The sequence below is a fragment of the Triturus cristatus genome, chromosome 5_1 (genome assembly GCF_964204655.1).
Source record: "Triturus cristatus chromosome 5_1, aTriCri1.1, whole genome shotgun sequence".
NCBI lineage: Eukaryota > Metazoa > Chordata > Amphibia > Caudata > Salamandridae > Triturus > Triturus cristatus.
The window spans coordinates 329,157,476-329,179,380 of record NC_140587.1 but is presented as its reverse complement, the minus strand read 5'-3'; the positions used below and the strand labels follow the sequence as shown (position 1 = coordinate 329,179,380).

Sequence of the window (21,905 nt, the reverse complement as noted above, 5' to 3'; positions counted from 1 at the left end):
GAACAGCAAGACCGGTAATGAGTGATTATTGTGAAGAATGGCATGCATTGCATTGGATGCTTGCTTACTACGAATGAATGTGCATGAAGTAGAACTATACTAGTTTATTGACAAAGTAAAAGTGACTCAGGTCAGGTGACAGTTAATGTTTCCTTGTTGTTTAATAACCACATTGTACTCCTACCACTGCAGGTGCCGGCCAATATCCGTTGCAATTTTGTAATATGGAATATATTATAAACTTCATCAGTCACTAGTTGGTGTTGGAGAACACGTACCACACGGTCATCACGATGCTGCTGAGCATACTATGTTTGCACACAGTCAGTCAGTTGGATCAGAGATAATTGATGGAATAACTGTGTTTCATGGACTGACATAAAAGGTAAACAGTTTGAACAAGAACCACAGCAGACCTAGGCTAGATGTCCGTGTAGGGGTGTGGACTGGAGTAGAGTGTAGTGGTATGAGGTACAGTGGCGCATTAATTTAGTCACTTCATTTGGAAAATGCTAGGTTGCTGCAGTGCATATGCCATTTGTCTGGCTCGGCCAAAATGTAAGTAAGGGGTAGGGTGCTTGGTCTGTGCCACGGTTCTCCTGTTCTGTGGCTGTGCTGGCTCCTGAGTCCTGTCCCGTTGTTGTTGTAGCTTAATGCTGTAGAGTAGACACTATGTATCCTATCCAAGCTGCCTCAGTCTGAAAGTGTTCTCTCCAGAGTCTTGTCTTCTCCCCTGTTGCACTCCACTGTAATTGAGTTTATTGTTTTAAATGCAGTAATTTTTCAATACCCCGTTTGTTTTTCCATCTACACTTACAGGCCGGCCTTTAACCTGTGCTATAGTGGGAGAAACAACTCACACTTACCTTACCAATCCGCATCAGGCAGGCAGTGGTACCCAAGATTGATGTGCGGAGTGTCCATGGAAGGGAGGACCAAGAGGAATGACGAGAATGATGCAACTCCACATTTGGACCAGGATAATACAGTAACTTTAGTATCATTCATCATTCGTCTTTAAATTTATTTGATTCCTTTTTTTCTCTTCAATCATTATGACTGTGTGTTGTGGTTTGTTTGGTAATTGATCCCTACAACTATTTTTTAATTTCCTTTGCTAGCTTGAAAAATAAAAGTAAGCCCGGTACAGCATGTAATTTGGTTCGGTCTGAGCTCTGAGGGCGGCAGACAGGCAAGGCAAATTTCATATTAATAATTTCTTTCCTGTACTGTCTCATTGGGTAGTAGTAGTTAGTAAGTACAACTCATTATCATTAACCATCAAATTCTCTTCCTCAGAATGCATGCATTTCCTTTTTCTCACTTTATACTTTGATTTCTTTGATAATGGATCATGGTTGTCTTACAAGATTGTGTTTTACTTTTGTTGTGTCCATGCATACTGTCTGTTTTTCTTTCTCAAACCTTTCCCAAGACAACTCTTCCCATCCATTCATCAATCCCTAACCCTCTTCCCCCGGGCTGTGTGATTTATATTGAGGTGTGATGTGACTACATTAAATGTACACCAACAATTGATCACACGCTTGCTGGGGCAGATGTGGTGAAAGCAACACTAATTGAATTTCAACTAAGGCAGGGCAAGGATCTTCTTCTGCTTGCCCACCCATGCTGTAGTTTACTTTGTTCTACTACTCCTCCCACAGTCTCTCAGTCAAGTGACTTTCTCTTTCTTTTTTCAAATGCTATTGCCAGTGTCTACTACTACCACCACAATAATGGCATCTTCTCCGTTCATTTGGGAAACCAACCATGCAGCCATCAGTGTGCCGAACTTCATCATCAATCACAGGTAAGATAAGTTTGGTGGGAGGTATGTACTAGGAGGAGAGACTGACAGTACTATTAAGACAATTAAAAATAACTCAGTGAGGGGTACTGCATCTATCGGTTTGTGTGTTACAAAATCGGCAGATCTTTTAAATCAAACACTGGCTGTGGGCATGCAGCAGCACGGAAACAAAGTAACAAACCATGTAACTTAGATTGAATTCGGAAAACAGTATCCCACCACAAAACATTAACATTGTATAAGTAAATAGTATAAAATGTAATATCCCCTAACAAAAATAAACTATCCCACTCTGACCTAACCCACCCCCCTCCCTAACCCCAACCAATGTCCACAACGAAACAAAAGTCCAAGTCCCAATGTTCGAATGAATCCCCAACGCCCAAAAACCCACCCACCAACAAAAGGAATTAGAAAAGGGGCAAATGACAAGGTCCTCTATAGTCGGCGGGCCTTCAGGTGTTTATCCACCAGGATTTTTACCCGCTCCTCTAGGTTCTCCTCTAAGCGGGCCATCCGGCGGCGAAATGCCCTGCAGTTACATGCAGGGTGGGGGGCAGCAGTGGTTGAGATGGAGGCGCGGCGGCGGGTGGCTGCCGGACCAAGGCGCCGTGAAACTGGAGGCAGGGCCTGACTGGGGCCCGGGGCATTGGAAGAGGCTGCAGCTGCAGCCACCTCCTCCTCCGCCTGAGCCACCAGCCGGCGATATTCTTCACAAATGGCCTCCAGTTTACGGCGCCGGGCCCTGGCGGCCAACTCCTTCCTAGATGGTTTTGATGTGGAAGGAGTATCTATATCAAGAAAGAAAAATAACATGTTGTAGCCAATACTCTTAGCAAAACAGAAACCCTAAAATCATTCAACACATAGTGTCACAGTATCACTAGCAAGCACAGTTCATAACATTTGTGATTTGGTGGTAAGTATCTCTACTCCTACTTCCTTGGACTCTAACATTTGTGGGAGTTTCCGACATTATAGTCGTACTATGTACTACGGTACACCAGTCGTGTTGTTCTTATCTCTAGTTTAGCGCAATTACATAACCTTGTTGTAGCCTGCATGCCAGCTCAGTCAGCTAAGCTTGCACCCAAGAGAAACAGATATGAGCCACATGATGCAGACTCACGTTAGTTTTATTTACTACTACTGTCTGCAGGTGGGGATGCTCATATTTTTGTATGACGCCTTACAGCCGGTGGCACTGGCCATACTCTGTCTGTTACATGAGGGCAAATTAACAATTTCACTTACACCCTGCCCTGGGTACTACAAAAAGGCTGATTATTTATCTGATCCAATGATCATTGCTTATATTCATATTATAGATGGTAATACGACATCAGGTCAGTAGCAGTCGGTGGTGGGAGTGCTGCCGGGTGGTGATGTGGGAAGGTGCAGGGTGGGGATAGTAAACTATGGATTAAGGACAATCACAGGTAATAAAACAATACATTAAAAAAAATATTGTTGCACGCACTGCATTGCATTCGGCGGTGCAGTGCGCACAATGAAAATAATTTTATTTATTTTTATGTTGATTACCTGTATTTGGACGTCATACATACTTTACTTGCCAGTGCCACCCACCCTGCCCCTCCCCATGTCACCGCCCACCTGCACTCCCACCACCAACCGCTACTGCAGAGGGTACTTTGCTTTCATTGATTGTGTAACCATAAACAACAGATAGGCCACCCTTTGCAGGCTGGCTGACCCAATTGAAAATACATTAATAGGTAGGGAGTGGACCCCAGAGTCGGAGGAAGGGGCTTCTGCTGGACAATATATATATATATATATATATATATATATATATATATATATATATACCGCTCCAAAAGTTGTCCACCTTTAAGTAGCACTCGACCAGCAGCTTGGTTTATGTGTAGGTAGGGACGGGGATCCGCTTGTAGGAGCCGCTCTGTAGTGGATTTGCCTGACGCGTTTCGAAGCTCCATATGCTTCTCTTCAGAGGCTTTAACGGAAGCGGTGTGCGCAACCACTGACCCACTTCACCATTTTCCATATGACACACCCACCAATGGGAGGCTCAGATGAGACTGTGCATTATGGGAAGTGTAGTGTGGAGAGCACACAATCAAGTCCTGTATGGACCCTGCAAGTGGGCCCGTCCTCGATCCTGTATACGGCTGCTGTTTTACTTGCGTGACCCCCAAGAATTACGGGGTGGTGCATACTCCACGGCTGGACTGCCGCGTGTTATATACCACTCCAAAAGTTGTCCACCTTTAAGTAGCACTCGACCAGCAGCTTGGTTTATGTGTAGGTAGGGACGGGGATCCGCTTGGAGGAGCCACTCCGTAGTGGATTTGCCTGACGCGTTTCGAAGCTCCATATGCTTCTCTTCAGAGGCTTTAACGGAAGCGGTGTGAGCAACCACTGACCCACTTCACCATTTTCCATATGACACACCCACCAATGGGAGGCTCAGATGAGACTGTGCATTATGGCAAGTGTAGTGCGGAGAGCACACAATCAAGTCCTGTATGGACCCTGCAAGTGGGCCCGTCCTCGATCCTGTATACGGCTGCTGTTTCACTTGCGTGACCCCCAAGAATTACGGGGTGGTGCATACTCCGCGGCTGGACTACTGCGAGTCAACTGTATTCTGATAATACTACCTATATTCCCCTACGCTTTGCTACTGTGGTGCAGTTTCTTTTACATTTCTTTTACATTTCTTTTACATTTTCTTCAAAGTAAGACTCTCCAGTGACACTTTCCACCTATACTGTCTATTGATGATAGTACATCCAGCCATACATCCATTAAAGTAAACGTTTATCCTTCTTTTTTATATATCTCATACTTAGTTGGTTTCACCAACAACCACCCATGCTTCCGCTTCTTCCTTGCTTGCCTTGGCTTTGAGTTTGAACCAAACACCGCTGATTCTTGCTTTCTAGCACTATCCACCCATACCGTGTCGCCCACCCAGGCAGGCATTCTCGTTCACCTTCCACCCATCGTTCAACAAACCATGCATCTGATCTGATTACTATCAGCCACCTATGCATGCTTCCAACAACATATCCTTGTCTGCCAGTCAGTCATATTATTTATCTCGCCCGTCCTTCCACCCTTCTTTCACTCTTTGTACAAGAGACCATCAAGGTCATCTGATCTGAGTTTGTCTTCTCCATAAAACCTTCACAGCTGATTTTGGAGTCAAATAGAAGAGGCCATTGGTTACTCAACTCACGCTGCTAATGCTAAGTAAAGGGTGTCTTCTTCAACCGTTGTATAATGTTCACTACATCTTAATAAGTCGCACAGTACAGTGAAATAGTGAACACACTTCCATCTAGTAGTAATGTCAAGAAGTAATGAATATAACTTACCGCCGCTGGCCATTGCTGCTGGCTCCCCCCCTGTCTCTCCTGCAGGTGCCGCCAGTTCTACTGCCCGCTCCGGAATGGCCGCATCGCCGCTGGCCCCGCCGGCACTGGTGGATGGTAGTGTGCCTAGAAAAAAACTTCAAAATTTTTTAGATGCCTGGAAACCTCCCCCTATTTTATTAGTGTTCACTTGGAACATTGAAAAAAAAGTTCATACAACATACATCAGCACTAGACAGTAAGTACAGTCAGTAGACAGACACTAGTAGTGATATGGTTCCTAGGGTCATCTAGTCCTACTCTACTCTTTTGAAAGTTAGCCTGAGCCATGTGTAACCCTTTTAGATTCATCATGTCGACTACTACTCTTTTGGCGCATATTTAATTATACCTGCCAGCTTATTGACATGTGCAGTAGTAGACGCCTTTGAGGCCACTTGACTGTTGCGTACAAGTGAAGAGGTCGAAAAACAACCCACTTATTGAGTTTGGTTAGTCCGTATTGCTTAGCCATCACATACATGTTACACTTTTTGCCATGACTGCAAAATGCTTGCATTCACCAGTATACTAGCTAATGGCGAACGCGCAGCATTTTTCTCATATAATAGGAGGAAGATTCCCTTCTACAAACCAGAGATTTACAGAGCTTATGAAGTTATGATGCATGATGTAACCAGTATTTCTACGTTCTACGGTGAGGGGTCTTCCAGAATTCAAAAGATCTTGTCTCTTGTTCTTGTTGTCATGCACTTGTAAATGTTTACTGTTTTAATCTTAGGCTTTTTGCTGGCTTATTGACGATGGCTGTAGTAAATTAAATTTCATATTAACGATGTACAGAGTTTGTTACTTGTTTCAAATAAACCTTTTGAACTTACACATAGACTCTGTGATATTTGGTGTTGTGGGGTGGAGTTACACAAGTGAGTGAGCAAAATGGTGTTATGTTCTGGGTTGTCTGTCTCAGTCATCATCAACATTGTGTATCTTCTTCGTGGGGGGGGGGGGTCGGGAGTAGGACCCTAATGTGAGACACCATAGCTAGTCGGTGAGGGGATCGTGGGTTCTTCGGACTGAGGTGTGATCAGTAAGGTCCAACCTCCCATCACCAACATCCTATTTTGTTGTGCATAGTTCTGTATGTGGCTCTGCAGAATCACTACAACAATAGTAGTATCATGTACTATCCGATCCAAGATACTAGTCAAATATCTGGTTGGCCATTTTGTTTGTGATAATTGTCAAAGCCTCAACATTGAGAAGACTAGAAGAGGACAACTCAAAGGACAGGACACAGTGGCTAGAGCTATTGGTCAATCAGAGTTTTATTATTCCAAAGAAAACCTTCAATAAAGAGTGGGCAACTGTGCAAGCTTCGCTACAGACAGAGTAATAGTAGTAGTAGTAGTAGTAGTAGTAGTAGTAGTACAACAGAGAGTCATAGCAGAAGCAGTTAGAAGGAACTTAGTTAGAGGCAGGGATAAACAGAATTTGGAAACAGATAGTCAAGGTCAAAGAAGCTTTTGTAAAAAATAGAATTAGAAAGTGGAACCATAATTTATAGTTCAGAAAAAAAAGATGCAGTAAAAGTTAGGGAAATATAAATGTCAATATAACCACTGGAGGACTTACTGGGGCCAGCAGCAGGAGCCTCGGTAGAGGACGGTCCTGTGGTTCCCTCGCCGACTCCGACCCCGTCTTTTTGCCCCTGGGTGGTGCTGATGATCATGTAAAATATAATAAAGAAAGAAACAAACATTAAGGAGTGCTGTGAAACAAATAATAACAAATCATTTGGAAAAATAAGTCAAACAACATTTTAGGAAACAACAATTGCAATAAAATTGACCTATCTAATCAGATGGATCGACTACTGGCTTCTTCCTGCATTCACGGATCGTCTACTTATTTATGAACACTCCAGTGTTCCATAATCATTCTGATTACAAATACTAACGAAGCCTAGTAAGTACCACCTGACCTACACCACCTATTCTAGACGGGCCAATTGCTCACTAAGTCTGCTTTTCCATTTTTTTCAGCCATCAAATGCATAGATGAGATGGAGGACACATGCATACATTTGTGCATACATACATACAACAAATTGTGGGTTGGTTGCATGATTCTGATCTAGTTCTGCTACTGACTGACCATGCTAAGCCTACCACTCACTAAACAAAGTATAAAAGGTTCTACGGAGGACTGGGGTAAGCAGCACTCAGTGACAGAGGAGGCGTCACGCAGACCGCATAAAATAATTATTAACTAATACTAACAAACTAAACCTAGTATCCAATATCCATCCACCGCTATTTCACAGTAGGACAATGGAAGGACTAGAGTCTCGCTAGCAAATAGCATTACCTAACTTCAGTTCTCTAAAATAAACTTACATAATCTGCACAAGCTAGCGCAAACTAAGTTGCAAACAAGTAAGAGTACCACCGAGCACCTGGGTCCTTAAATCAAAGAAGATTTTGCTTTTTGGAACGTAATTTACCAGCAATGCGTAGCACGCTGCAGTAATCTTGTTGTTCGTCAAATTTAATTTATACACAATAAGTTACTCACCAAGCCCGACGACCTCGACACCTAGCAGGTCCAACAGGTCCTGCTCCCGGTCCAGGATGTCGGACCACCGGTGAGCCAGCTGATTATGGGTGCACCGGACCCCAGAGCACCGGAACACTGCCCGGTGCACCTTCGCCCACCGACGGTGCCGCTCCTGGGTAGCGTACCCGGAGCCTGGCCTGCTGCCAAGGTCAAGGGGAGGTGGCGCTGAATGAAAAACACAAGGGCGGCCACCTCCTCCTCCCCAAACAGTGGCCGGGCCTGCACCCCTGCAGGACGCATTCTGCCGCAAGGCAGGCGGCCCTTGTCTGCTCCTGTAGGTCCCTTGCCCTTGGCACTAGCTGTGCCCTTGGCCATGGTTCTGGGGTGGGTGGGAGGCGGAAAAGAAAAGTTAGAAGGGGAAAAAAAGTTAGGGGGAGGAAGAAAGAAAGAACTTTATAAAAGTAAAAAAACCACAGTAAAAGTAGAAATAAAATGCAAAATATAAACTTAGGCAAAGAGAGAGATAGATGATGACTAAAAAAAGTCCGAAAAAATGCTTTAAATACAAAGGATTACAAAGATAAAGGGAGGATAGAAAAGTAGGCCCAGAACCATAGCATAGAGTGAAAAACAAGATGGCCGTGCCCATTCGCGACCGCATGGGTTAGTTCGCGCGATATTTCTCGCGAACATGCACTATTCATCGCGAACAAGTAAAATGCGCTCCCGAACATGACAATGCACATCGCGAACACGCTATCCGCGACCCGGAACAGGAAATAAGGCATCGCGAGCGGGCGGGACAATTGAAAAACAAGATGGCCGCGCCCATTGGCGACCGCATGTGTAAGATCGCAAGATATTATCCCCCGAGCATGCAAACATCTCCCCGAACACGCTCACCGCGCTCCTGAACACGAAAAAGCCATCGCGAACGGGCGCCCCAAGCAACTACGCAAGCTCGCGAAGCTACGCGTAGCTCACGTAGTGCAAGCACATCTTCGCGTAGCTTCGCGAAGCACGACTACGCGTACTACGCCCAGGGTTAGTAGAGACCGGCCGAGGCGACGGTCTGGATGGGGAGTGGTAGCAGGTGCAAAAGCCCCGAGCTTCGAGTAGGTATGAGAGGCCTGGAGACCAGATAGCATTTAAGTGTAAGGGCGGTGGGTGTGAGAAAAAAACAAAAAATCAGTACTCACGTAGGTTGGAGATTGTTGTCTCCCGAGGCGGGTGTCTGAACCGGCAGGAATAGCAGAGTGTAAGTGGGCCGGTGTTTAAATTTACCTGCAGGCCGGAAGAGTACCGGGGACGCTGTGAAGTGTAGTATAAACCCACTAAGTGCTGGGAAATGTAGTTCCAACACACGTTGTCATGGTGGAAATACCGGGTTGCTGAGCGCCGAAGGGCATGGAAGTAGATGATGTTGATGTTCAATGGCGCCCCATGGTAAGCCAAGTATTTCGCACATATAGAGGATGCTGATTATAACCCAATAATGGGAGAGGAACGCGGGACAAGATTGGAGCCAAAGGCTCTCCCGCGAGGAGCATCCTTACGGTAAAAAACCTATTCCTGCTGGGAAGTAGTCCACAGGCATATGTGTTCTGAAGGGGACAGTGACATATGCTGTTAAATGTGGGCATGCTGTGTGATGCTGCTTAAAAATAATAAACATAATAAACAAGCTAATCCGTGCCCGGATTACAATGAAGGGAGCGGGGGTGCATGGAGAGCAAATGGTCTGTTAAGAGACCAAAGGAGCCCAGGGCGGCATATTAGAAAAAGTCGGACAAGACCATGATGGCACAATGAGGGCCAAAGGTAGACCACGGGTTAGAGTCCCAGGGTCATACACTCACCATGGAGACTGAGCTGCCTATGGTCGATGCTTGTCTCAGCAAGAGCTCAGGTGAAGGACAAAAACTGGGTGTTGAAATGGATCCACAGGGGAGAGGGCATCATGGTATGAGATAGCTCCGAGTGGTTAGGCGGGCTGTCAAATTATGTCAAAGACAGCCAGGGAATATCATCATTGAGACCCACTTCAGCACTGTTCAACCTAAACACCCAACGTTTGAGGAAATAAAAATTATGAGGCCTATGTGTCCCCTATGCGTTGGCCTATGTGTCCCCTAGGTGTTCCCCAACGTTTTTGTTTACATGCATGTATGCCATGCATTTTCCCTCCATGGCCTGTCTATCATGATGCTTATGCAATAACGTGGCCTGCCATCATCCAGTCTCCCATGAGAGAAACGACAAATCTGCATTGAGGCCTACACGTTTTGCATCATGTTTTCCTGCACTCGTGTCATTTTCATGAAAGCCCATTAGTGTGGCTCAGCCAGAGCCGAAAAAGAGGTTTCAGGCCTCAGACGCTCTGAGAGCTGCAGCTGCGTATCCTTGGCCTTGCACACTTGGGCCTCAGCCAAAGGGGCCCTGTCCGAGGTGCCGAGCACGGTTATCTGCTTACTCCTACTGAACCACATTCCTGCCTGGAGAAGGAGGAATAAACACAACCCGTCTGCAAAGGAGAGAGCCTAGCCTTTCTGTCTCTTTTTGTGTGATTGCAAAGCTCACATCAGTGAAAAGCCCATAGCCCCCATGTAAGGCCTGCGCAGTGAATGAAGAAATAGATGCCACATTGGCTCTTGGTGATGGGCAACCTATGTCACAGATCAGTCCCTGCTCCGGACTTTAGATATCAGATAATACAAGATGTGCTGGTCGTCCTGACATTGAAGGCCTCTCTTCCAGACTCCCCGACTGCACAAGCAGCCTTCCCCCAGCTACACGTCAGTTACACGTCATGCTCGAGTTGAGCACAAGTAAGGCAAAGTTCCAGTAAAGTTCCAGCTGATCACGCAACCCCCTCCAGGTACCCACCCACCTATGACACTCACCTATGACTCATCAAGTGGACGCCCACCTTCACGCCTACTTACACGCCCACATGCTCTTATCTCATTCTCTCTTGCTCTGCCTGAAGCGCTCCTGCTTACGTATAATATTGAATGTATATATACTGTACTCTGTGAATAAAGTTTCAGAAGACCCTTCCTGATCCCTTGTGGTGATGGAACTATTCTCCCTATAACTCGAGTTATTGGAATAAAGCCCTTTTGAACCTGATACCACAGACTCAGCCTCTTGCTTTATGCATGATCATATTGATACATATAGGAATTATGAGGGCGTAATACTTTATTTACGACATTTAATGGCGCCCGAATAGGGACAAATCCCCTTCCCCACGCGCTGGAGATGAAGGTCCAGTTTTGCCCCCTTCCACAGCCGTGACGGACTTCAAGTGTACACGTCGTGGGTTTTCCCGCCAACTCCCTCAGGCCAACGAAGGAGACGGACTGTGACCAGGCATCCATACGAGGCGGTGAGGATTGCGGATCGTCCCGACCCAGAGCCCACCCTGCGAGAGAGCTGTGTCCGAGGTTTCTAGAGATCCACCAACGATACGCCATCCCCGCGCAGCGTCAAGTGTCCGAGGCCTTCAAGTTCTGCTTCCCGGTGAGTTTTTCATGGGGGTTGCATAAAGACGGGTTCATTTAATGAACACGGTAAAGACGTGTCTCACTTGTGAGACCGGTATTTCTTCAAGTTTTCAAGTATTCAAGAGCATGCATCAAGTGTTCAAGTCAAGTATTCAGGTGCACCGATTTAACTGTATGAATGTTATTGTCTATGGGTGGATTACACGAAGAATCTAGAGACAAAATATAGATGGCCTATCACGGGAACGTGGGATGCGGAATGCATTATGAAGGTAGAGGAAGAGCTATGGAAGAGAAAATGTAGACCTGCTCAGAAGGATGCCATTGAGTTTTGGCGCAAGGAGTCACATAGAAGAACAGAGAAAGAGTTCCACAAGGCAGAGAGAAGTAGACAGGAGTCTGAAAAAGTCAAAGAAAAGAAGTTACAGGAGGAAGGGGAGCGGGTAGAAAGAGAACAGGCTGAAAGAGAAAGAAATACTGTCGTTGCTGGTATTTATCCCGTCCTTTCAGAGGAACTAGCAAGAGTGGCCCCAGTAGAAAGACCCGTTAGAGTGCCACCACAAGTACCCCGAAAAATAAAACCAACAGCATCCGAAGCGTTTATTAACACCTACCTAGAGGAATCCCCACCAGCATACGTGGACGGATCTTTCCCTGCACCCCCAACACAAGCCCAGCTCCAGGAGCTCGAGGACGGCGAGGAGGGATCCGGGACAGCATCAGGAGGGGAGCCGACAGTAAAAGTAGACATCTCCGAATGTATATATGATCCAGATCCAGGAAAGGGCAGAATGCTCGTGTTTTCACTAAGGCTTAGACAAGCAGTCGCAGATTTGGAAAAATTACCAGATATGGATAAACACCTAAAGAAAATGTACACATTCATAAGAACAGGGGAAGGTCCTGAGTGCATAGCAGAAGCCATACAAAATAGAAAAGTAATTATTAAGAACTATATCCTTCGCTTCCTAATTAACTGTCTGATCAGGGAAAAAGATGAAGGTGACGGGGACGTAGACCGTTGTTATATTGGTTGGAGTGATCACATAGATGCCGGTCAGCATGATAAATCAGGACAGACAGACCACATGTTGACCAAAATCCGAAAGGCAATAATAGCCTCACACAAAGCAGGACCGAACGAAAAGGCTGAGTCATCCTCTGATGACGAAGCAGGGGACAAAGACAGAGTACTATATGTGGGCCATGCCCGACGGTTCGAGAGGCCCAAGGGCCTCAATCACCGTAAACAGGGAACGGCTATAAAAGAAAGATATTCCCTTGAAAGTTTATTCCAAATCACCGAAAAAGCGGTGAATAAATGGTTAGGTAACGATCAGCCCCTCACCCCGACCGAAAATGAATTAGCACGGTCAGCCACCCTGTGGGTATCCCAATATGATACATATAATAATGATATCGTAGCACAGACGTACTTGAGCCTCCCACCAAACGAACAGTGCATAGCTGGTGTTTACATGGTCCAACATTTGATTACGTTGTATGAGAGTCAATATTCTGGTCCTGGTCTATTGTATAAGTTGCTGGACGACATAATACTAGACAGGTGGATGAACATGGGTACTGAATTGATTAATGTCATCCTGGATCAGCGACACAAATATATAGTATACGTGACTAGGTCCCTGCTTCCCGCTCCACCACAGGATAAGGGACAGTTATACGACAAGCTGAACCCCCTACGAGAGGTTCATCCTGTAAAAGATGCAAACAATGTGCTGCAACGGGTGTATGTTTACACCCCCTTGTCGAAATTAGAGATACTGGAAATGAAAAAGATGTTGCCCTCCCATGATAAAGACCCGGGGGGTTTTCACCGAGAACTAAAAGACATTCTCCGCTTAGGAGAATATACATATGCTGACATTCTAAAGTTATTGAAAGTACTATTGCCTGCTGGTATTTACGAGAAGCTGAAAGAAAAGGACTGGGAGGTGGGAGAGAAAAAGATTAGCTGGGATCTGTTGGAAACAGAGGAAGAAGAAAGAGGCCCGGGGGTTGGTCTGGGTCCCCGAGCTAAAGATTTACCTGAACTGCTTGTACAAGTTTTGCCTAGATTATTAGTTACTAAAAAAGAAGACTGGGATGCTATTTCAGCCTGTAAACAGAAACCAGACGAGGACACAAGCGATTTTTACTCTAGGTTTGAGAAATGTTTTACTATCAATAGTGGCCTTAAGCCCGGTAGCGATTCATATCCCTATCTTTTCGTGAGCAAACTAGTAGAAAATTCCCTACCAGAGGTAAAGTATAGGGTACTTAAGGTTGAGAGTACTTGGCAAGCAAACAGCCCTTCACAGATGTTACAAATGTTACAATATCACCAGAACAGAATTAGAGAGGAACACGACCAGGAAAAGAGACGCATGAAGGATACAAAAATGAAGATGCTGGTGGCCCAATCGACACCGGCAAACACTACCACAAACACAAACAAGAATAGCACGAAACAAACTAGTGGGACCTGTAGTTATTGCAAGAAGCCAGGCCACATCGTAAATGAATGTGCAGTCCTGAACCACAATATAGCTATAGGTAAAACAAAGCCACGTCCTTATCCTCCCAAGGGAAATAACACACATCAGACATCAGATACGTTTCCACCGCCGCCACCGCCTGTCCATGCACCTGCACCAGCCCACGCCACAACACAAATGTATGAGCACGCTCAAACTAACTATCCAGAATACCAAACATATTCATGAAGCAGCCCAGAGAGGGAATTCGACTTGCCCCTTATTCCAGTTCCTGTGGACCAAGAGGGTCCCTATGTACATGCACGTTTACTAGGACAAGATAAAAAGTTTTTGATTGACACTGGGGCGAGTAGAACTACCATCAGTCATTCCGAGGTTCCAGGGGCACCCCTCTCGGGCTCAAAGAACATATCCCTGGGTTTTTCAGGAAAGCCTATTATTAATGAGGTTTCAGAACCAGTCTCTTTAGGAGTTGGTCCACTAATACATACAACAGACTTACTGCTTACTAAATCATGTCCAGAAAACTTACTTGGTATAAAGACATTAAAGGAACTGGGAGCAATTATCTGTTGCTCGCCAGAAGGAGTGCGACTGTATTTACGTGATTTCAAGGGACATTTTGTAATGAAAGATATTGACATCAGGCTCCAAAATGTACCACAGCACCTATGGGCACAAGGCCCGACTGACGTAGGTTTCATGAATATTACACCACACCAGGTCACCCTCAAAGCAGGAGTAGTGCTGCCACGGATTAGACAATACAAAATCCCACCTGAGGCTGAAGTAGGGTTACTGAGAATAATCGATGAACTCATAGCACAAGGGGTGGTGGTAGAGACAGATTCAAACATATGCAACTCACCTGTTCTTCCTATTCTTAAAAGAACTGATCCCAATACAACACCTGTCTATAGATTAGTTGTGGACCTGCGAGAATTAAACAGATGTGTGGTGCCACAGTACCCTGTGGTCCCGGACATTTCTTCATTATTGACTGCTATTGATGCGCAGGCTACGTTCTTTACAGTTATCGATCTGAAGAACGCATTTTTCAGTATCCCAATACATCCAGACAGCGAATATCTTTTTGGTTTCAGTTTAAAAGGCCGTAGCTTCAGATTCACGAGAGCACCACAGGGCTTCACAGAGAGTCCTAGCATCTACAGTCAGGCACTTAAACGACAACTGGACAGTATTCATATGCCTACCACTACAGCACTGATACAGTACGTAGATGACATTCTCATCACTGCAAGATCAGAAACTGACTGCGAAGATGCATCACTCACGGTTTTACATTTTCTGGCTGACAAGGGGCACAAAGTGTCCCCTTCGAAGTTACAATTCTGTGAACAGCAAGTGGCATACCTTGGGCACTTGCTATCCAAGGAGGGTAGGCGACTGACACCAGAACGTATTCAATTGATTTCTGGCCTTTCGCAGCCCAAGACACAAAAGGAGGTACGTGCATTCATTGGCCTCACTTCATATTGCAGGCAGTGGATCCCCCAGTATGCTTACATAGCCAAGCCCCTAATACAGTTGACGACACAGGAGGCAGCTTCTACTAATGTCCTCCCTTGGACACAAGAACACACTGTGGCATTTGAAGAATTAAAAAGAGCGTTATGTCAAGCACCAGTTTTAGCGATCCCTGATTACAACAAATCTTTTATGCTTTTTGTGACAGAGCGGGATGGAACAGCGCTATCTGTCCTAACACAAGATCATGCAGGAAAACACAAGCCCTGTGCTTATTTTTCTAGTACATTGGACCCAGTAGCACAGGCTTTGCCTGGGTGCCTAACATCTGTTGCAGCAACGGCCTTACCCATAAGACAAAGTGACTCGATAGTGCTGGGCCACCCCCTGACAGTACAAGTACCACACGCAGTGGAGGTTCTCTTGAACCGAACACAAACCCAACACCTGACTGTGGCGAGACTGACAGGTTATGAGTTGACGTTATTTCAACCACACATAGAGATCAGACGATGCAACATACTGAATCCTGCTACTCTTTTGCCCTCTAGTACAGAAAACGTTCCACCACATGACTGTGTTGAAGTAATACATACCGTGACTAAACCAAGACAAGACTTGACAGATGTTGCACTCCCAGACCCTGACCTAACACTCTATGTTGACGGCTCATGCATGAGGACGGGGGCGGGAGAATTAGTGGCAGCATATGCAGTGACCACTGCTACTGAAATCATAGAGACTAAAAGAATAGACATACTGTCAGCACAAGCAGCAGAGCTCATCGCTCTGACACAAGCATGCATAAGAGCTAAGCACTTAAGAGTAAACATTTACACCGATTCACAATACGCATTCGGGGTAGTTCATGACTTTGGAGTACTATGGAGAGAAAGAGGTTTCTTGACCTCTCACGGGGCCAAGATACAGCATGGCCCCCTTATACAAACCCTTCTGGAAGCGATACATTTACCGACAGCCATAGCTATCCTGAAATGCAAAGCACATACTAAAGCCACAGATACCATTTCTCAAGGCAATGATCTGGCAGACCGAACTGCTAAACAGACAGCTCAGACCCCACTAGACATGACGAACTCACAGATACCATCAATGACCAAAGCCATGACAGTCAGGGATCCTTCCAGGGATGTACAAGACATACAGACACATGCTACTCTAGACGAATTAAAGAAATGGTCGGAACAAGGAGGGGTACTGACTGATCAGGGTTGGATGACTAAGGGCAAAGCAACATGGTTTCTTCCTGATTCGATGGTACAAGTGATAATAAATACCGCACATAGTCCTGCACACTTAGGAGAGAAAGCAATGCTAGACAGCTTACAGAATATATGGTTCAACAAGCACCTGCGTGCAGCAGCGAAACAAAAGGTCAGAACATGTATGATCTGTTGCCAATTCAATCCAGGTAAAGGCATTCCGATGGAACAAGGTGGATTCCATCCACCTGACCACCCTTTTGAAGTCCTCCAGATGGATTATATCCAAATGGACAGATGTAGAGGTTACAAATATGTCCTGGTAGTAGTATGTTCACTGACGAGGTGGACAGAAGCTTATCCAGTCCCTGATTATACTGCTGTAACTACCGCCAAACAATTGGTGCGAGAGTTTTTCCCACGCTATGGATTACCGCGTGTCGTATATTCCGACAACGGTCAGCCTTTCTCCTCTGAACTCATGAAGCAGGTGTCCCTTCTGTTAGGGTATACCAGGAAGTTTCATTGTGTGCGACATCCCGAAGCAGCAGGCCTTGTAGAAAGGCACAATCAGACCTTATAGATAAAACTAGCAAAGATTTGCGCAGACAAAGGTGTAGATTGGATGGTAGCCCTGCCGGTTGCCCTCTTTTACATGCGAATGGTAGCCCATTCTAGAACAGGCTTATCTCCCTATGAAGTGGTCTTTGGTAGACCACCGAATATGTGGGGCACTCCGATGCCTAAAAAGATTACTGATGTTGATAGTAACATGCTGACAGATTACCTGGCTTCCTTGATGTCTGCACTACTCGCTTGTCGTTCGCAGGTTGCTGCCGCCTTCCCTGACAACACCCAGGTCAAGGAGCACTCCATCGCTCCAGGGGATTATGTCCTAATAAGGAACTTTGATAGATCGAGCCCTCTTGAGCCGAGGTGGAAGGCGCCGAAGTTAGTGTTATTAACCACGAGGACAGCCGTTAAAGTTGAAGGACGGAAAGGATGGGTTCATCTTCATCATTGTAAACGCTACTTCGGGAATAACGATTCTTTTAAAAAGGACACAGACTTTTCAGACTTTGAGCCACCTTTACTAGAGGAGACTCCTCAGCAGGAGTACAAAGCTAAACTTAGATCTAAAAAGTCAGAACCCGTTTGATCAATTAAGTCCACTAGGTGGTGAAGCGGTTGAACATGTATTCTGGCTTGCATAAGATCTTGGACAACGATAATGATAAAAAGAGCAAGATGAAAAACAAATACTGTAAAATATTACGTAGTAGATGTATAGTGACTTTGATTTTTCTATCTCTTCTGTGCATCACGATAATATGTATCAGCTTAATACTACATGCTATTTTTCCTCCTATTGCCTCACTCTTACACTCCTCCACTAATGATACCATAAGGCACACATTTAGTGATCTGCCATCCCATGAGCTATCATATCGACTTGCCTTACGCAACAATACCTTTATTCAGATGCTGCACCATTCACATCAGACTAGCAATGCTACAGACTGCTGGGTCTGTGGCCGACTTCCCCCGTATCAGAAGGTGAAGGGAGTGTTGCCTCTTTTCCCTTTTCCGTTCTCCCATAATGGTTCTTGCGGAGCATGGTTTGCCTTAATGACATCAATCAACGGTGATGCCAAAGAATGTCAAGACAAGGAGTGTAGGGGTGACTGGGTATGGGGTAACTTGAATAAAGTCATGAATGAAGCATGTTTCCCAGACGAAGAAGGTCTTCCCCAAAGAAAAGGTACAGATCTAGAAAATGAAGAGTATCTGCAAGGAAATGTGACCCTTGACTTTATAATGTTGAATGTCAAGCCCATACACAATGTAGGTCCATCCTCAATTACAGTCCTGCCAGTAAAAGGGAACTTGTGTGTCAGAAAAGAAGGCTCAGTACATTTGGGGCACAGCGAGTGTAATACTATAATAGAGTTTAAAGACAAAGGAAAGTCCTATTTCAGAGCATCACGACACACCTACTTTATTTGTGGCCAGACGGCCTATGTGCAATTGCCCTTAGACTGGGGTGGGACGTGCTACCTATCATTTCTTTTACCACCCGTTTTCTTGGCCTCATCAAACTATCATCAAGATCTCCAACTAGCACTTATCAGACACAGACGAGGGCTCGATGCCACCGGCATTGACCAGACTGAGACAGCTTGGGAGCAATATACAGATTTCAACAAAGGATTCTTTTTCTTCATAGGTCCCGTCCAGAATAGTAAACTTATCCGCAGGTTAACAAGGATTCTAGAAACAGTTGCAAATGAGACTGCATCAGCCCTGGGGAACTTGACCCAGGAACAGTCTGCTATGAGAATGGTCGTTCTTCAGAATCGTCTTGTTCTTGACGTCATCCTGGCGGATAGGGGCGGGGCTTGTAGGATCATCGGCTCCAGCTGTTGCGTTTTCATCCCTAGTAACGCACCGTCTGTATTCAAAGCAATAACAAGGCTTCACAAGATTGCCCAAAGCATACACCAAGACCCAGGCACGTGGACTTGGTCTAGTTGGCTCTGGGGAGTAATATCGGTATGGGGATGGAAAGTGTTGACCGTCTGTGGGTTAATACTACTAATGATATTCAGTTGTTGTCTATGTCTGCAGTGTGGCCCGGCCATTTGCGGCCTGTGTGCTACTGCATGTGTTCCCCGTCCCCATATACAAAGCATTGAAAATGGAAAAATAATGCTGCAAGAACAGATCGACTGTCTCATGAAAATAGATGTGACATGAAGGGTCCACTAGGGGACAAGGAGGGAATGAGAAAATAAAAATTATGAGGCCTATGTGTCCCCTATGCGTTGGCCTATGTGTCCCCTAGGTGTTCCCCAACGTTTTTGTTTACATGCATGTATGCCATGCATTTTCCCTCCATGGCCTGTCTATCATGATGCTTATGCTATAACGTGGCCTGCCATCATCCAGTCTCCCATGAGAGAAACGACAAATCTGCATTGAGGCCTACACGTTTTGCATCATGTTTTCCTGCACTCGTGTCATTTTCATGAAAGCCCATTATTGTGGCTCAGCCAGAGCCGAAAAAGAGGTTTCAGGCCTCAGACGCTCTGAGAGCTGCAGCTGCGTATCCTTGGCCTTGCACACTTGGGCCTCAGCCAAAGGGGCCCTGTCCGAGGTGCCGAGCACGGTTATCTGCTTACTCCTACTGAACCACATTCCTGCCTGGAGAAGGAGGAATAAACACAACCCGTCTGCAAAGGAGAGAGCCTAGCCTTTCTGTCTCTTTTTGTGTGATTGCAAAGCTCACATCAGTGAAAAGCCCATAGCCCCCATGTAAGGCCTGCGCAGTGAATGAAGAAATAGATGCCACATTGGCTCTTGGTGATGGGCAACCTATGTCACAGATCAGTCCCTGCTCCGGACTTTAGATATCAGATAATACAAGATGTGCTGGTCGTCCTGACATTGAAGGCCTCTCTTCCAGACTCCCCGACTGCACAAGCAGCCTTCCCCCAGCTACACGTCAGTTACACGTCATGCTCGAGTTGAGCACAAGTAAGGCAAAGTTCCAGTAAAGTTCCAGCTGATCACGAAACCCCCTCCAGGTACCCACCCACCTATGACACTCACCTATGACTCATCAAGTGGACGCCCACATGGACGCCCACCTTCACGCCTACTTACACGCCCACATGCTCTTATCTCATTCTCTCTTGCTCTGCCTGAAGCGCTCCTGCTTACGTATAATATTGAATGTATATATACTGTACTCTGTGAATAAAGTTTCAGAAGACCCTTCCTGATCCCTTGTGGTGATGGAACTATTCTCCCTATAACTCAAGTTATTGGAATAAAGCCCTTTTGAACCTGATACCACAGACTCAGCCTCTTGCTTTATGCATGATCATATTGATACATATAGAAATTATGAGTGCGTAATACTTTATTTACGACACGTTGCTCAACTCGGAGCAATTTCAAGGTCAGGTGTGGTGGCGGCTAAATTGGGTTTGTTTAAGACTACCCATGAAAAGGAATCCGCATGATTTTGCTTTTCTAGAAAGTGTCTGGTGAGGCATGTATTCTGTTTGGCGCATTGGATGGTACTTTTATGCTCTTGTATGCGAATGCGTATCTTACGTGTTGTCATACCTACATATCTTAAGCCGCAAGGGCACGTTATGAGGTAAATGGCACATTCGCTATTGCAGTTAGTGTGGTGTTTCAATTCCCACGGACTATTGGTCCCGATGTCTACTGTTTTTGTGGTGCATGTCTGGGCGCACACAGAACATGTCCCACAGGGGTAATGACCCTGGACAGGTGGCAAATTCCATAGGGTAATTTGTTTTTGGATGCCTTGTGGGAGAGGTCTTGTGGGCACTAGAGTGTCCTTGAGATTGCTAATGTGCTAATAAGCAAAGAGGGTTTTTTGAAGAATTAGTTGCCCTTTGTTGAGAATCTGCCAGTTCTTCAAGACAGACTTCTTAACTGTGTTTGACAGAGTGCTAAAGGTGTTAACACAAACTAGTTGAGATTGAGATTGGACTGGGTCCGTAGTTACATTGTCTAGTAGAGTGTCTCGGTTATTGTTGAGTGCTCGTTTAGAGGATTTCTTTACCAAGGTCTTTGGTCTTTGGCCTAAGGGTCTGTGTATGTTCTTTAAATTTGTCAGTATTTGAACAGTTGCGTCGGACCCTAAGAAATTGGCCAAAAGGAAGATTCTCACGCAGGAACCTCGGATGGTAACTCCCATAGTGGAGCAGAGCATTGCGGGCCATGGGTTTCGTGCTATCTGGTCTCCAGGCCTCTCGTACCGTTTCGAAGCTCGGGGCTTTTGCACCTGCTACCACTCCCGGTCCAGGCCTTCACCTCGACGGGTCTCTACACCAGAGACCTCACTCCAGCCAATCCAACGGTAGCACCTCAGACTTCCGCGAAGCAAAACAAATCTGAAGATGACGACCAAGAGAGAGCTTCAAGGGAAAGGTGTACGACGCCACGGAATCACCAAATTTGGGGGGGGGGGGGGAGGGGAATCATCCAACGCCCAACAAAAAACAAAAATAGAAAGACTACAAAGTCGTTGAGAATTCCAGACCCAACCACTAGATGGCAGAATAATGCACAGCATGTGAATCCAGTAAATTTCACACTGCAAAACCTTGTAGCCATTGACTACCAACCACATACTGTTCTGAGGACACTTTCTGAGCATAAAGAAGGCACCCAGACCACAGATCTCGACCAACTTGGAAAATGGACCTGGAAGGACTGCCCTGCTGTACCAAGGGACCAGCAAAGAGAGGCTGCATAGAGGAGAACTGCACCTGATGGCCAACGAAGAGCGGGACTGTGTCTGCCATGTTCTGCTCAAGGAGAAGCGGTCTCCAGAGCCAAGTGAAGCCAAGAGAACTCCACAGGCCAGCTGACTGGCTTCCTGTTTACAGCACAGGGACGCAACAGCTGAA

General features: G+C 45.7%; 1 long non-coding RNA gene across 1 annotated transcript; it reads left to right on the top strand.

Annotated features, from left to right (window-relative positions):
- The first annotated feature begins 226 nt into the window (after positions 1 to 226).
- Positions 227 to 17,485, top strand: LOC146830876 (uncharacterized). Its single transcript, XR_014961203.1, has 3 exons — positions 227 to 385; positions 820 to 1,813; positions 17,282 to 17,485. It is a non-coding gene; the product is annotated as an uncharacterized LOC146830876 (long non-coding RNA).
- The last annotated feature ends 4,420 nt before the right edge of the window (positions 17,486 to 21,905 follow it).